This window comes from Miniopterus natalensis, chromosome 6 (assembly GCF_054644295.1).
Source record: "Miniopterus natalensis isolate mMinNat1 chromosome 6, mMinNat1.hap1, whole genome shotgun sequence".
Taxonomy (NCBI): domain Eukaryota; kingdom Metazoa; phylum Chordata; class Mammalia; order Chiroptera; family Miniopteridae; genus Miniopterus; species Miniopterus natalensis.
Genome location: NC_142086.1, coordinates 45,193,270 through 45,209,080, shown reverse-complemented (window position 1 = coordinate 45,209,080; position 15,811 = coordinate 45,193,270). Strand labels below are relative to the sequence as shown.

The window sequence follows — 15,811 nt, the reverse complement described above, 5'->3', positions numbered from 1 at the left end:
AAACACAAGTGACAACCTGAACTTCTGATTGGCGTCTGAAGTTGGGCAGTCATGTGGGATCTGACACTGACTCCAAGTGGATAGTATCAGAATTGAGTTGAATTGCAGAACACCTAGCTGGGGTCTGAGAATTACTTGGTGTGAGGAAAGCCTACACACATTTGATGACCAGAGTAGTGTTGTCATAGAGAAAAACAATGGAGAGTTTCCCTTTATAACTATGTTGCAGGAAGCCAGGGCTGACTCTAAGAACTCAGGATGAAGGAAGACCCTTCTGAAGGCAGGGAGGAGAAGTTCCCCAGAGCTGACTGCTGCTCTCGGAACAGCTGGGGCTGGGAAAGATGCAGAGCATGGGCCAAGACAGGACAGCCTGGAACAGGCTGAGAAGAGCTTTCGGGGTGGGGGGTGGGGCATCAGGCCTGCCAGGGCTATGAGCCTCTGTGGATTCTTCCCTCTGGAAAAGAAAAAGCCACGTAGGTTGACTCCCCTTTCCTCCCACCCCTCGTTCCTCTGTCCCAACCCTGCTGTAGGGCCCGTGCTAACTAGCCTTCCTGTGGATGCCTCCTTAAAACCAAGGTTCTCAATTTGTCTCTGTTTAGGTGGTGTGGAAGAGGCTTGTGTGACTGAAGAGGACTCCTCAAGGCTTAATTGAGGTGATACGGGTAAAAGTAAACTGTAAATCACTATATGAATGTGATTGTTGGCTGAACAGAATGTAAACCAGGGAAGTTTGTGGGGGCAGAGGGGGAAAGTGCCTTTTGAGAGAGGTCTCCCAGGAGAATGTGAGATTAGTTGAGGTTCAATGAATTCCTTTGTTGGTAACTCAAGAAGCATATTTGAAGGGATAAGCCCCCTCACTTAGAGCAGAGCATCCTAGACTTGTCACCATAGTGATTATGATCAAACAGAGGCTTAAAAACCAGAAAACACCAGGTCGGAGGGATTCTTTTGGGGCTCCAGTAGAGGACTCAGCTATTGTGTGCTAGGAGGAGAGGGGGCAGTGAATTTGAATAGTTTCCCTTCCTTCCTGTCTCTTGCTGTGGGGCTTTTGTTTGGGTTTTTCTCTCTGGATTGATGTGGCTTTTGGAAAGGGGTGACTCCCTGTAGAAGGAACCTAGTCTTCATTAAAACTTGTGTCAGAAGTTGGAGGCATGAACAATGAACTATGTAAAAAAGAAATTAAGGAAACAATTACATTTATAATAGCATCAAACAGAATATAATACTTAGGAATAAATTTAACCAAGGAGTAAAAGACATGTACACTGAAATCTGTAAGACATTGATAAAAGAAACTGAAGAAGACACAAGTAAATGGAAAGATATGGATTGGAAAAATTAATATTGTTTAAGTGTTTATACTACTTAAAGTCATCTACAGATTCAGTGCAATTTCTATCAAAATTCCAATGGCATTTTTCACAGAAATAGAAAAACAATTCTAAAATTTCTGTGGAACCAAAGAAGACCCAGAATAGCCAAAGCAATCATGAGAAAGAACAAATCTGGAGGCATCACAGCTCCTGAATTCAAACTGTATTACAAAGCTATAGTAATCAAAACAATATGGTACAGGCATAAAAACAGACAGACAGATAAATGGAACAGATTAGAGAACCCAGAAATACACCCACACATATACAATCAAGTAATCTTTGACCAGGGATCCAAGAATTCACAATGGGGGGAAGAGAGTCTCTTCAATAAATGGTGAGAAAATTGGATATCCACATGCAAAAGAATGAAATTGGACCCTTATAGTATACACAAAAGTCAAATCAAAATGGGTTAAAGATTTAAACATAAGACCTGAAATTGTAAAACTACTGGAAGAAAACAGGAAAAAGTCTTCTTGATATAGGTCTTGGCAATGATTTTTTAGATATGACACCGAAAACTCAGGCAACAAAAGCAAAAATAAACAAGTGGGACTACATCCAATCAAAAAGCTTTTGCACAGCAAAGGGAACCAGCAACAAAGTGAAAAGGCAACCTACAGAATGGGAGAAAATGTTTCTAAACCATGTCTCTAATAAAGGATTAATAACTAAGATATCTAAGGAACTCATGCAACTCAATAGTTTTTAAAAAAACACGCAAAAACAAACAAATAATCTGATTTAAAAATGACCCAAGGGCCTGGCTGGAGTGGCTTAATTGGTTGAGCTTTGTACTATGATGGTTCGATTCCTGGTCAGTACATACGTGGGCTTTAGTTGGATCCCCTGTTGGGGCATGGGTGGAAGGCGACTGATAGATGTTTCTCTCTTTCTCTCTCTCTCTCTCTTTCTCCCTTAAAAAAAGAAAAATGAGCAAAGGATCTGAATAAACATTTTTTCAAAGAAGACTTTTAAATGGCCAGCAGGTATTTGAAAAGGTGCCCAATATTACTAATGATCAGGGAAATGCAAATCATTGAGATATCACCTCACGCCTGTTAGAATGGCTAGTATCAAAAGATGAGATAACAAATGCTGGCCGAGGGTATGGAGGAAAGGCAATCTTGTACGCTGTTGGTGGGGATATAAATTGGTACAGCCATTATGGAAAACAGTCTGGAAGATCCTCAAGAAATTAAAACAAGAACTGCCGTATGATCTAGCAGTTCCACATCTGGGTATATATATATATGCAAAGGAAATGGAATCAGTATCTGAAAGAGATATCTGTATTTTCATGTTTACAACAGTATTTTCGTGATAGCTAAAATATGGAAACAACCTCAGTTTGGTTGATAGATGAGTGGATAAAGCAGATGTCACACACACACACACACAGGAATATTATTCAGCCATTAAAAAGAAGGACATGATTGTTTCTTCTAATCTGTGGCTTTATTTGTCTGGCTGATTGCTTTTTCTAATCTTCATATCTTCCTGTTCCTTTGACATTCGTCTGGCCTTGTGCAGCTCTGTTTGACAATTTGGTTTCTAGACTTGGGCCTGCTTTGACCCTTAGACCACTGAGACCTGAGCTATTGAGTTGCCAGTAGAGGGGGGACGAGGGGTGTCTAGATTCTGTCACTCATCCTGGTCCCAGGTCTCTCCCTGATGAGCCATGTTCTACTCCCACCACAGTACCCCAAGACCGTACTCTAAACCCCACCAAGCCCCCTAGCTTCAGTGTTAGGTTCTACCCTGCCAAAACCAACATGACGTCTGGCCCAGAAGCACAATAGAAGCTACCAAGTCTGTACTAGACATGATCCTGCCTTAAGGCACTTGCCTAGTGATAGAGGTGACGCTAGAATGTAGGCTCCTAAAAGGAGGGATATTTCTCTCTTTTGCTTTTTCATTGATGTATCCCCTGTGCTTAGAACAGTGACTGGTATTTAAGTGTTTAATAAAAATGTATTAAATAAATTAATGGATGATACAACGTCCATATACAATGTCTAAAGAGAGAAGTACAGCAATGAATAGGGGAATTTCAGAGGAATGAGATGTTGGCAGAGGAACCAACAGAAAAGATGATCTTTTCTATTAATATTTACTATATGATCCTTTGGAATTTATTGAGACTTACATCATGGTCCCTTGCAGGTTAATTTTTGAAAATATTTCCTATATGCTTGAAAAGAAAACTGCGTATTTTGTAATTATGAGATGTAGGGTTCTGTATGTGTCTGTTAGATAAAGCTTTGTTGCCCATGGTAACAAACTTGGGAACTTTCACACAAACAGTTGTGGGATTGAATTAAATTAAGCAGAATTGGCCTGGTTCTGAGCGTTGCAGTTACCGGACACTCCTTCCCAAAACCAATGCCAGGGATATCCTCTATACCTTTATCTCATCCGTGTTATCATTTTATAGTAATTCTCTTTCCTGATTAATTACATTAAAATCTATTTTGTCTGATACTAATTTTACTATTCCAACTCTCCTATGGTTAGTTTTTGCCAGAAATATTTTCATATTTTTCCGTTCACTTCTTTCCACTTCTTCGTGTGCTTTAAGTTCATCTTGTAAGAAGCATATACCTGCCACACACACACACACACACACACACACATGCACACACATACACACGTATATGTATTTCAGCACTCTTTTCTCAGTAATTGATAAAAGAAGTGTATGAAAATAAGTAAGGATAGAGAAGAGCTGAATACCACTGTCAACCAACTTGACTTAATTGTCACTATACCCAATAAGGCAGAATACACATTCTTTTCAAGTGCACATGAAATATTCACCAAGATAGACCATATTCTGGGCCACCAAAAAACGTGAATCAATTTATATGTGTGTGTGTGTGTATAATAATATACAAGGCAGAGACTGGAGGAAGGAGTTGAAAGGGAGAACTGACATTTATAAAGTATATTCTGGTACACTGTTGTGGTAGATTGTCACCCACGATGGCCATCAACAGTTCTTCCATTCCTGTACTTCCATTTCTGTACCCCCATCACTCTAGTTCCAACTGTATCAGAAATCACAATAAATATAAATTGACCAAATTTATTAGCATATACACAAACACACATATAATATTTACTTATTATTTTAATGTCTGTAGTGCATTGGTAATATCTCCTTTTTTATTCCTGACAATTTTAATTTGTATCCTATTTCTTTTTCTTTCTTTTTTTTTAATTTTTCTTTATTGTACTGCTAGGACCTCCAGTACAGTGTTGAACAGTGTTGAACTTATTTCCAAATTCAAGGCGAAAACTTTCAGTATTATAACCTTCAGTATAATGTTATCTTAAATACTTTTTATACATACTTTGCCAAATTAATAAAGTTTATATTTTGAGGTTACCAAGAGAGTTTTAAAAAAATCGTTAGTGGTTGTAGGATTTTATCATATTCTTTTTCTGAATTTAGTGAGATGATCAGCTTTTGAAATAATTTTTTGTTGTTTATCATGGAGATGGTTTTTTTATTGAATTTATTGGGGTGGCATTGGTTAGTAAAATTATATTGGTTTCAAGTGTACAGTTTATAATACATCATCAGTATATTGTATTGTGTGTTCGCCACCCAGAGCCAAGTCTCCTTTTCTCACTATTAACTTCCCCTTTTCTAATACCCATTACATCCCCTATCCCTTTTCCTCTGGTAATCACCATACTGTTGTCTGGAGTCTATCAGGTGTGTTGTTGGGGGTTTTTTGCTTAATCCCTTCACCCCTTCACCTTTTCACCTAGCCCTCCAACCACCCTCCCCTCTGACAGCTACCAGCCTGTCCTCTATCTATGAGTCTTTCTATTTTATTTGTTAGTTTAGTTTGTTCATTAGATTACACATATAAGTGAAATCATATGGTATTTGTCTTTCTCCAACTGGCTTATTTCGCTTAGCATAATACTCTCCAGGTCCATCCACGCTGTTGCAAAAAGTAAGATTTCCATCTTTTTTATGGCTGAGTAATATTCCTTTGTGTAAACGTACCACAGTTTTTTATCCACTCATCTACTGTTGGACATTTGGGCTGCTTCCAGGTCTTGGTTATTGTAAATAATGCTGCAGTGAACATAGGGGTGCATGTATTCTTTTGAATTAGTGTATTGGGTTTCTTCGGATATATTTCCAGAAGTGGAATCACTGGGCAGTTCCTTTTTTAAGGTAACTCCATACTGCTTTTTGTTATAAAACAACCTTCATGAGAGGCCCATGGAGAGTTCTCCAAAATGAGAATTTCAGGACTATTTCCCTACAGGGGATTCACTAAGAAATCCACAAGAATCACATGATGGCCTAGGAGATGCTTCTCTGTGCAGTGAAGATGCACATGCCCCTGTAGTGTTGAATGTTCTCAGACACTCAGAAGTCCTCTAGGGTGTTTTTGATGTTTCTGATATGGAGAAGCCTAAGAAATATATTAAGTGGAAAAAGTAAGGTATGAAACATTGTATATAATATGCTATCATTTGTATTTAAGATAAAGTGGGGATGAAAACATATAGGAATATTTACAACATATTTCTGGAAGACACTGGTGACAACTAGCTGTCTCTGAGGAAGGGAAGTTGGAGCTGGGTACCTAGGAGCAGAGGTGGGTGGAAGGACCTTTCACTGCATATCCCTGTGTATCTTTGAATTTTGAACCATGTAAATGTATTGGCTCTTCAAAGAGAAATACAAGTTAAATTAAAAACAAAATCCTTCTAGGATGGTTAATCAAACTTGAGACTTCGATTGGCCCCTGATAACTTACTCTTTGCTCCGATTTCTTCTCACTTAGGTCTTTCCTCTTTAGGCCCTTCACCTCTGGTCATTTGCTGGCAACACCCCCCTCCTTCTCAGAGTCTAATAGAAACTCTGCACAGAGGTGAGGCAGCATTTCTAAAACAGCTTGTGACTGATGGCCATCTTTAGCCCCAAACCATCTAGAGCAGTGGTTCTCAAACTTGAGCCAACATCAGAATTACCTGGAGGGCATGTTAAAACAGATTGCAGGACCCCACTCTGAGTTTCTATTCAGCAGGTTTGGGGTAGTTCTAATATATTCCCAGGTGATGCTAGTGGGAGCACATTTTGAGAACCACGGCTCTAGGCAAAAATAGTTCCTCCTGTGATGTGTTGATGTGCAGTTTGGGTGTCCCAGCTGTGTGTTCTCATTTAGATCTGTGAAGAAATAAAAACCAGGCGAGGTCAGTTCCGTTCCACTGGCACACCTATAGCTCCCCATTGTCCAGCTCTCTATCTAGCCAACAGTACCCGGTCAGGCTCCACCCCCCTCAAAAGATAATATGCATGTCACTACCAGCAGGATTGGCATATCTGAAGCCTGGCATTCCTACTTCCCAGAACAGACATTCTTGTGGTCACCGCTGTCAACTCCCTGTGAAGACTTAATTGGTATTAAAAGCAGGCATTAGAAGAGTCATGCTAGTTCCTGATTCCTCTTCTAGTGTTTCTCAGCAGGGGCACAATTAGCATTTTAGACTAATAATTCTTTATAATGAGCATTCTGTTTAATGTAGGATATTCAACATCCTTCCCTTTTCTCTATTCTTAGTCATTAGAGCGATCAATAATCCCACTGCTCCTTCCCCACCTTCCCCTCCCCCACCTTCCCCACAGAATGGGTGGTGAGCACAGCACAACTTTCCACTGAGAACCACTGTGTCTTGTATTAAGCAACCAGACCTACCCCCCAAACCACATTGCTTTAGCTCCCTACAAAAATTCCAAGTAATATTTTACTATTTTTCTTTCTTTCATTAAATGTTGATACTAAAAAGTGACAAAATGGTGACTATTTCTTTGTGAAAACTCTGTGGGTAGAATTGTCCATCATGATATTCAGCCCTTTCTCTGTGGAGATTATCACTGATGGAGAGCCCTGTGCCCTGATGAAGTGGCTTTGCATCCTTGGGGATAGATGGAATGCTTGATAAGGTGGCAAAATTAGCTTAGAAAACCATTTTGCGTGTATTATCAGTTTTTATACAGTTGTGGTTTTTAAACAATCAGTAGCTTGCTTTTGCCTTTTCTTGTGAGTAACTTCAAGCCCGTATAGAAGCAGTCCTTGGTACAGGTTGAGTTGTGAAAGGATTATAGTCAGGAGTGGCCTCATCAGCCAGGCAAAAAACAGATGTGGTGGAGCAGCCAGGGCCTCTTGCGTGGGCACAGGACAGGTGGCGGGCCTGAGGCATGGGAGGAGCAGCAGGAGAGGAGGCCCCTCTTGCTGGCAGCAAGTGGAAGGGTGGCTGGTGAGGAAGAGGTGCCAGGTGTGCTCAAGCTGGAGGTAGAGTCTAGATCAAGGAACTAAGAGTCACTGACATGCCTGAGCCCTCACCAAGGGTGGAGAATCCCAGGCAGCAGATGGGCTAAGCTTGCTGGGCCAAGAGAAATTCTGCTGGGTCTCACTGGCTTAGTCCATGAGAAATGCAGAAACCATTACGCATAGAAACTCCATCCTGCTTCGGCTCCCACTTGGCCCTGTGAGCACACAGATTCCCAGGAGCAGCTAGGTGCAGATGGGCTGGTACTCTTGGGGTCAGCTTTCAGCTGAAGATCCCAATTCAGGTAGAAAAGAACATCTAGCCACGGGACTGTAACAGAGTGGGTATTTCACCCTACCTCTGATGGCCCAGCAAGTTCCATTTCCTCTCCAAAGTATGTTTGCAGGTATGGGGGACCACCACACTAGGCCTGGGGTCCCCACCTTCAAGATCTGTGTGATTTAAGGGATGTGTAAGGACCTTGTGGTGCGACTGTCTCTCTGCTGAAATTCCACCATGAGAGCTCAATTTCCTCCAGGTTTACAGACTAACCTTTATAAGTTAATAGATCTTCTGGAAGGGTCTCACACAGAGGGCTCAGAGACAAGTAATTGTGCCTTTAAGAGAATGGATTCACTACTTACTGTAAGCATTTGTTTCCCTCTGAAGAAGTATGTCAAATCTGCTATGGAGGGAAACAGGAGTTTCTGAAGGAAGGAAAAGACGCCTGGGCCAGGCTGAGGGCTGGGTCCTGTGGGCTACCTGGGTGGGGGTTCTGGGGGAGCAGGGGATGTGAGCTGGGCTCTGGGACAGTCGAGCAGGTCACTCACTTCTGAGGACAGTCCTCTCTCAGGTGTGGGTATTTTCTTCCTGTTCTTTCAGACCCTCCTTCCCCTGGCCCTGTCACTGAGCTGGACCCCGGATTTCCCAGGAGCCAGCTCCCTCCAGAGGCTCCAGTGGCCACTTACCTACTCATGACCTTCTTCCCTCATCCCTGCCAGGGCCTCCGCCAGAGCCTGCGACCTCACCCCAGCTCCATGCTTCTCTGTTCTCCAGCGTCCGTCCTCTGTGGAGGAAGAAAGCACCCCATTCTGGTTCTCCTTTTAACTGTTGTTCTAAATTCTAAACCCATCACCCCTACACTGGGCAGTAAAAGTAACTGTTGCCTCTGGGACTTTTCCACATGGCCTCCCTGAGTGACGTGCTCCTCCCAGCTGCTCCCGCTTCCTTTTGCACGTCTGTCCCTGGTTTGGCTTTCCTCTACTCCTTCCCACCAGCCACTGGCCAGGTGGCTCCCAAATTGGCTGCATCTGCGGCAGCCAGAACAACTTTAGGAGCTTCCTGCACCCACAGGAGGCAAACCTCTTTCCTTGTCTCCCCGCCCAGTTGTCACAACAAACAGATGAGGAGATGGGGAGCGAGCAGAGTTTAACTACGTTGTTCACCATTCCTCTGCAGGCCACCCTGAGGACGCTGCAGGGAGGAGAACTGTGTGCCTTGCTGTGTGTCTTGCTGGGTGCCCCCAAGGTGAGATGACACCTGGTCAGGTGCCCAGGCAGGTGGGGGTGAAGTCAGCACGCTCTAGCATTACCTGTTGACCTTGGCTTAGCTGGCCAGAATCCTAGAAATGGTGTTGGTGGGAACTGTCGTTGGAGCCAGCAGGAAACCAGGTTGATTAAGTGCCTGCTGGGTGCCCTGGCCTCTGCTAGGAGCTGTTCACGCTGCCAACTCTGGTACTCCGTCCCTCCAAGTTGGCCCAGACCTCCCTCCTCCTGCTTCTCTAGGAGGCTGCCCTGATGTACTCTACTTGGTTTTGATTTTCCTTTTGGCTTTGTGGTTCTTTAGCGAGCAGAATCGTCGGGGCTGGAGCACAGGTAGAAGTCTGTGTTAATTGTGGGACTGAGTTGTTACCGGGCCTGGCCAAGATTTCCCACGAGCCCTGCTTCGCAGACAGGGTTGTCTTCACTGTGTTCAGTGAGCAGTCCGTGTGAGCGTAACGTTGAGTGAGTCTCTTTAACAAAGATGGTGCTTTCTTTCAAAAATGTGAATGATCTTTTTGGATTTCATATGTATAACTCAGGGACGGGGGTCCATTGCTTTCTGCAGCTTGGGCTCATGGGGAAGATGGTTTCCCTCTGCCATCCTCAGCCCTTCTCCTTAGGGTCTCACAGTTGCAACGCTTCAGGGGTCATCTGCCAGCATGGGGGGGGGGCACTCTGTTCACTTTCGGGGCAAAGGAGGCTGACAAGGTCACACCCAGTTCGAAATAAACAAAGTGAGGAAGAGGAATTAGTGAAAGGAAGTATGGCCTGCGATTTTATAACACTGATTATGTCCCACAGTGTTGTAAAGCTGCTTTGAACAATAGTCCCATCACTCGAGTGAGAAAATAGCTTCTTGGACTACTTTGAAAAACAAAACTAAGAATGTAGGTTCTGCTCTTTTGTTGAGAAAATAAATTCTGTAACTTTAAAGGAAATTTTAAAAAGTGACTGTAAGGTTGGACTCCAAAGTGGCTGATAAAGGGAAAAAGCAGTGTCCTGTCACTGCCTGAAAGAAAATACAAAACCTGTAGCTGAGATGGGAGGCTTTATTCTAGGATTCAAGGGAGGCTGGATCAAAGTGCACACTATATATATGTGAGCATGGTTCCCTTGAAAGGCAGAGCCTGAAGGCACACTGTGAGGCAGCAGAGGCAGATCAGAGGATTGGGAACGTTCATGCAAGCCCCTTCATTTAAAGGCAGGGTTGCGTTGGCTCCAATCAGGATGAAGGTAGACCCTCTGGTGCTGAGGAGTGGGCTGTGCAAGACGCACTCCTGTGTAGTCGCCAAACGTGTGCTTTTGAGAAATTTACAATGAGGGAAAGAGGACAGTCAGACTTGCCAAGGGGACTGCAGCGATCACCCAGTACTCCTTTCCCTGCTTGAAGGGGAAACGGGGCCTCTTGAGCAAAGCCCTGGCAATGCAGCTGTCAGTGTGGAGCTGGTCTAGAACCTGGCGCCCCTCTCTGGAGACCCTTAGAGTCAGCTGGTGGACCACTCGCAGATGATGCAGGAACCTTTAGCAGGACACATTTCTTGATAGACTTCTCAACAGGGCAAGTGATCTTTAGTCTCCTCCACACGTTTTTCCAGAGATGCCTGTGGAAAGTCCCTTATCTGAATTCCATGACCTTAATGAAGATGTTCATTCTGCCTTTTTTTTTAAAAAATATATCTTTATTGATTTCAGAGAGAGGAAAGGAGAGGGAGAGAGGGAGGTAGAAACATCAATGATGAGAGAGTCATCGATCAAGCCTGCAACCCGGGCATGTGCCCTGACCAGGAATCAAACCCCGATCGCCTGGATCCTAGGTCAATGCTCAACCGCTGAGCCACGCCCGGCCGGGCCTCATTCTGCTTTTGATAAAATAACTTTGAACAATAAAATGTGATACTCGATCACATCAAATTATATTCACATAGGCTTCTTGAGTCTTCTCTTCTAATGAAAGCATGTGTGTTCTGGAGAGCTTTATATTGCTTCATATATAACTTGTAATTAAGTACGGGTTTACTCATACAATAGTCCCCCCATATCCACAGTTTTGCTTTCTGTGGTTTTAGTTACCTGTGGTCAACTGTGGTCTGAAAATATTAAATGGGGAATTCCAGAGATAAGCAATTCATGAGTTTTAAATTGTGTGCCATTCTGATGAAATTTCAAGCCATCCAGCTCCGTCTGCCTGCAACATGAATCATCCCTTTGTCCAGTGTATCCATGCTGTGTACACTCTCTTCTCCTTAGTCATTTAGTAGCTGTCTGGGTTATCAGGTTGGCTGTTGTGGTATCGCAGTGCTTGTATTCAAATAACCCTTATTTTACTTAATAATGGCCCAAAGATCAAGAGTAATGATGCCGGTGGTTCAGATACGCCAAAGAGAAGCCATCAAATGCTTCTTCTAAGTAAAAAGCTATGTATGTATAGGAAAAACCATCGTATAGATAGAGTTCAGCACTATCCATGGTCATGCATCCATAAGGGTCATGAAACATATCCTCCTCGGACAAGAGGGCATTACTATATTTTTTAAAAAGTTGGGCATTAGGGCCTTCATAAATATTGTATCCATCTCTTATATTATTGTTTCTATGAGAAATTCAGTCCCCTTTCCAAGAAAAAAATGTAATCCATGTCAATGTGGTTAACAGTGATCTGATTAATGTTCATCATAAACTCCTTGCTCTTGTGTGATTTCCATTCTCATGAGAAAGGAAGACAGTACTGTCTGGCATTGATTTCAATGTGCAGTGAAGAAAAATAGAGCAGGGCTGGGGAGTGGAAGGATTGGGATCTTCAGATAGTCAAGGGAGGCCTCTGTGGAGGTGAGGTGTGAGCAGAGAGCAGAACGAAGTGAGGGACAGAGTCTTGAGATCTGGAAGAAGAACTGTATTCAAGGCAGGAAAACTGGCTCTGAGGCAAGAGTGCCCTTGGTGTGGTTGGAACAGCAAAGCGGTAAAGTGGCTGGTGAGGCGCAGTGTGATAGCAGGTGACTTTGGAGCAATAGGCAGGGCTGGGTGAGGTAGGGCCTTGTAGGCCATGGGAAGGAGTTTGGATTTTATTCTGTGTATAATGGGCGGTCATTGGAGGGTTAAGTCAGGGAGTATCATGATCTGACTGCTGTGCGGAGAACAGACTGTAGGGAAAGAAGTGTGAAAATGGGGAGGCAGTTTGCGGCGGTTGAAGAGCATGAGGCTGACGGCTTGGATGGCCGGTGACATGGAGGTGACATGGAGGTGGAGAGGAGAGATCAGCTTGAAGGTAGAGCCAATGGGAATTGCTGATGGGGTGGAGTGGAGTGAGAGAGGGAGCAAGGGAGCAAGGGGTGACTGCTAGGCCTGAGCATTTGGACGTGAGATGGAGCCTTTGCCTGAGGGGGAAGTGCTCCAGGAGGGGCACCTATGGCTGGAGAATATTAAAAGAGACTGTTGGATAAGCCAGTGGAGATGTGGAGTAGGCAGTTGGGTGTAAAATTCTGGAGGTTGGTGGAGAGGTTGGGACAGGAAATGTGTTTGGGAGTCCTCAACTTGTAGGTGGTACATACACCCATGGGACTGGGTTGGATCCCCCGGGAGTGAGCACGCCCATCATTTAGAGACCAGGAAGAGGAAGGAAAGGGAGGAGAGTGTGGAATCCCAGAAACCAAGAGAAGGGAGTCTGCCCATAAGGAGGGGGTGATTAACTGCCAGTGCGGCCAAGAGCATGTAAGTCCATTATCAAGCTGGGAACAGTGTCCTCTTGATGATTCCCTGGTTTCTCATGTACTCATGGGGCTGGTCTTCCTCCGTTTGCTCAAGAGCTCCCTGAAGCCAGGGATTATGTCAGTGTTCTTTTGCCTGCACTTGGAGCCACGCAGAGCTGTGACTTAACTGCCTACTGGCAAAGCTGTGCTATGTGGAGATTGAGGCACAAAGGACACTTCCTTGGAGGAGCTACTTTTGTAGTTGTCCATCATTGGAGTTGGGGGGACAGTGTTGATGAGGAAGGGGCAGGACCAGCCCCACTCTAGGCAAAGAGGCCAGTGATGTCCCAAATCTGAGTAGGAAGGATTGGGTGGCAGAGGAGAAGGCAGATGGGAAGAGCAGGAAGGAAACACAGAAGTGTCAGATTCTGGATTTAGGGAACTGTTAGTCCCTTAAATATCGTGAGTAATACAGCACTAACCTGAGGAAGGGAGGCACTGAAAGGCTAGTTAGTATGCGCTCTTTGAACGGTCATGGATTGAGGCAGCATTTGGATTCTGTACCTTCCGCCTCTGCAAAGTGTATGTGACCCCTGCTGTGGCTGAAGAAAGATGGAGGAGCACCTCACAGCTTTCCTTGAAGGCACCTGACTCAGCACCGCAAGGTCAGGTCCTGACAAAGAGCAGAGCCCAATGGGACCTGTGCCTGGGGAGGAAGTCTATGGGCAGTGCTTCAGGACAGTCACGGCCTCTTCCCTTGACTGGGCTCCACTGATCTGTGTCTAGGTGGGCAGGGACCTGGGCCTGAAGGTCTAGCCGTCTCTGACTGGGGGCAGTGTCTGTGATGGAGCAGCCTAGAAGACCATTAAGGGCTGGGCACACTGGACTTAATCTGCATAGGGAGAGAGATGAGTTTTCTGGCAGTCAGGAGTCTGCTATAGGGTTTGGATCCTATGAAACGAGAGGACCCATAGGATTATAAGAAAGCATTGGAGTAGCCTCTGGTTGGGGCACTGGGAGAGCTTTGAAGAGATGGGAGGCCATCTTTAGGAAGGAAGACCAAGAAGTTGAGAGTCCTCTACAACACCAAGGAGATGCTGGTTGTGGGATGTGGGTGGGTCCCTGGCCCTGCAGAGTTTAAGCTGCTAATAAGCCTGCAAGGCGAGGGCCCATCCCCTGCAGTTATCCTGGGAACCTAGTTGCTAAACTTTTCCAGGCAATCCTTGATCATGGGGCCCGATAAAGCCCAAGCTTACTGCTAAAACAGTGTTAAAATAAAAGCTGTTTTTATTCATTTTATATCCATTAAAGCCATCACAGATTAATTATTTTTCAAAAGAAAGAAAACTGTGCCACAGTTCTGCAAGTAACTTGTGACCAGATGTTGAGGTCTCGGGACACCCTGTCATGCTTAAAAATATTTTAAGAAATCTTTAAACAGTAGGATTGATTTTAAATAAACCTAAAAATAACACCCTCCCCCAATTAAAAAGATGAATAAGAGAAAAGCATTGTAGTTCAAGAGATTTATTGGCTTATTTATTTTTATTTATTTGTGAAAAGAATCATGTCATAACGTAATACCAGATGTTGAATCCTAGATTTTCTCAGTTTTGTAGTGGAGAGGGAGGGCAATTATAAAATGCAAGGGAGAAAACTATGCGAATCACTGGTAGCTTAGCTGAATAGTCAATGGGCGTCTACAAGCTAGAGTCCATCATGTGCGTGAATCCCTGAACTGAAAATGAGTGGCCGTGGCAGGGACAGTGGTAAAGACCACCTCCCATTAACTTATGGAAAATTTAGAACCACTGACAGCTTCCAGATCACCAGCCTCCCTCTGAGCTTCCTGGGGTGAGCTGAAATTGTAGTGAGTGAGTTGAAATTGTATTTTGTAACATTACCTCTAACTGTGTTCCTTTCTTTCTTAATGCCCAAGGTGAGGCTGAAGCACATACATGGCAGTATTTACACTTCTCTGCCCCATTCAGATCTCAGCCTGCTCTGGGTTATAGTTTCAGCTGGTGTCTAGGCCAGCTTTCCCAGACGAACACGGGTGTTCTTACCTCTTTTTCCTCACTACACCAGCTGGAGTCCTGGTGACCTTCACCCCTGTCATATCTATTAAGCCATGCGTCCCCACCTTTCAGGGGGGTGGTGGTGGTTAGTTAGAAAGGCCCGCTCAGTGCTCCCCATGGAGGGTGAGGAGAGAACCAAGAGCATCCTAGGATGATGGTAGAACTTACCATTCTTTTGCCCACAAACCCAATGAAGGTAGAAGCTTGTCATGAATTTCATGGGCAAAAGTAGGTTTACAGTTGTAATACAAACAATACAATAATTAATAAATAATAATATGAGAATAAACTCTGTGTTTCATGTACTCACAATAGTAAACCTACTTTCGCCCACCCATGTACAAACCCAGTGTCTGGTACTGTGGGTGAGAACCTGGATTTGGACCGACGGTCTCGTACGCAGGAGAGGTTAGTGGAGTGGGGGGAGAGACTAGGGTGTGTGCGTCTAAGACAAGGGAACTTGAAAGGGGGAACTTCAAGTTTAAAAGATGTCTCCCCCTCCCCCTCTCCCCAAAAAGCTTTAGAAGGACCTCAAATGAATGGAACTTTCAATGAAAATCAAGAAGATTAAAAAATCAACATGAATAAATACAGAGAAATCTTTGACTTAGAATTTTTAAAAAAATCAGTTAACCATGAACAGAATGTAATGGAGTTGATGATAGTTTATGGTAACAACTGCAGGAGGCCGGAGGAGTTTATTTGGCCACCATCTCTTCCCTAGGTTGCAGTTAAAAACTATGGAAGGTCTGAGATTTCTCCTACTTGAAAGCTAACAAGTTATCCTGCCACAGTTTCTTGACTGCTAGTGGAAGATGAGACCCATGGGC

General features: G+C 44.1%; 1 protein-coding gene across 1 annotated transcript in view; it reads left to right on the top strand.

The window, feature by feature from the left end:
* Positions 1-15,811, top strand: part of MYLK (myosin light chain kinase) — a 229,387-nt gene that overhangs the window by 30,134 nt on the left and 183,442 nt on the right. Inside the window, exon 2 of the mRNA XM_087818186.1 lies at positions 600-653. The gene's annotated coding sequence lies outside the window, so the exon portion shown is untranslated. The remainder of the gene's footprint in view (positions 1-599; positions 654-15,811) is intronic.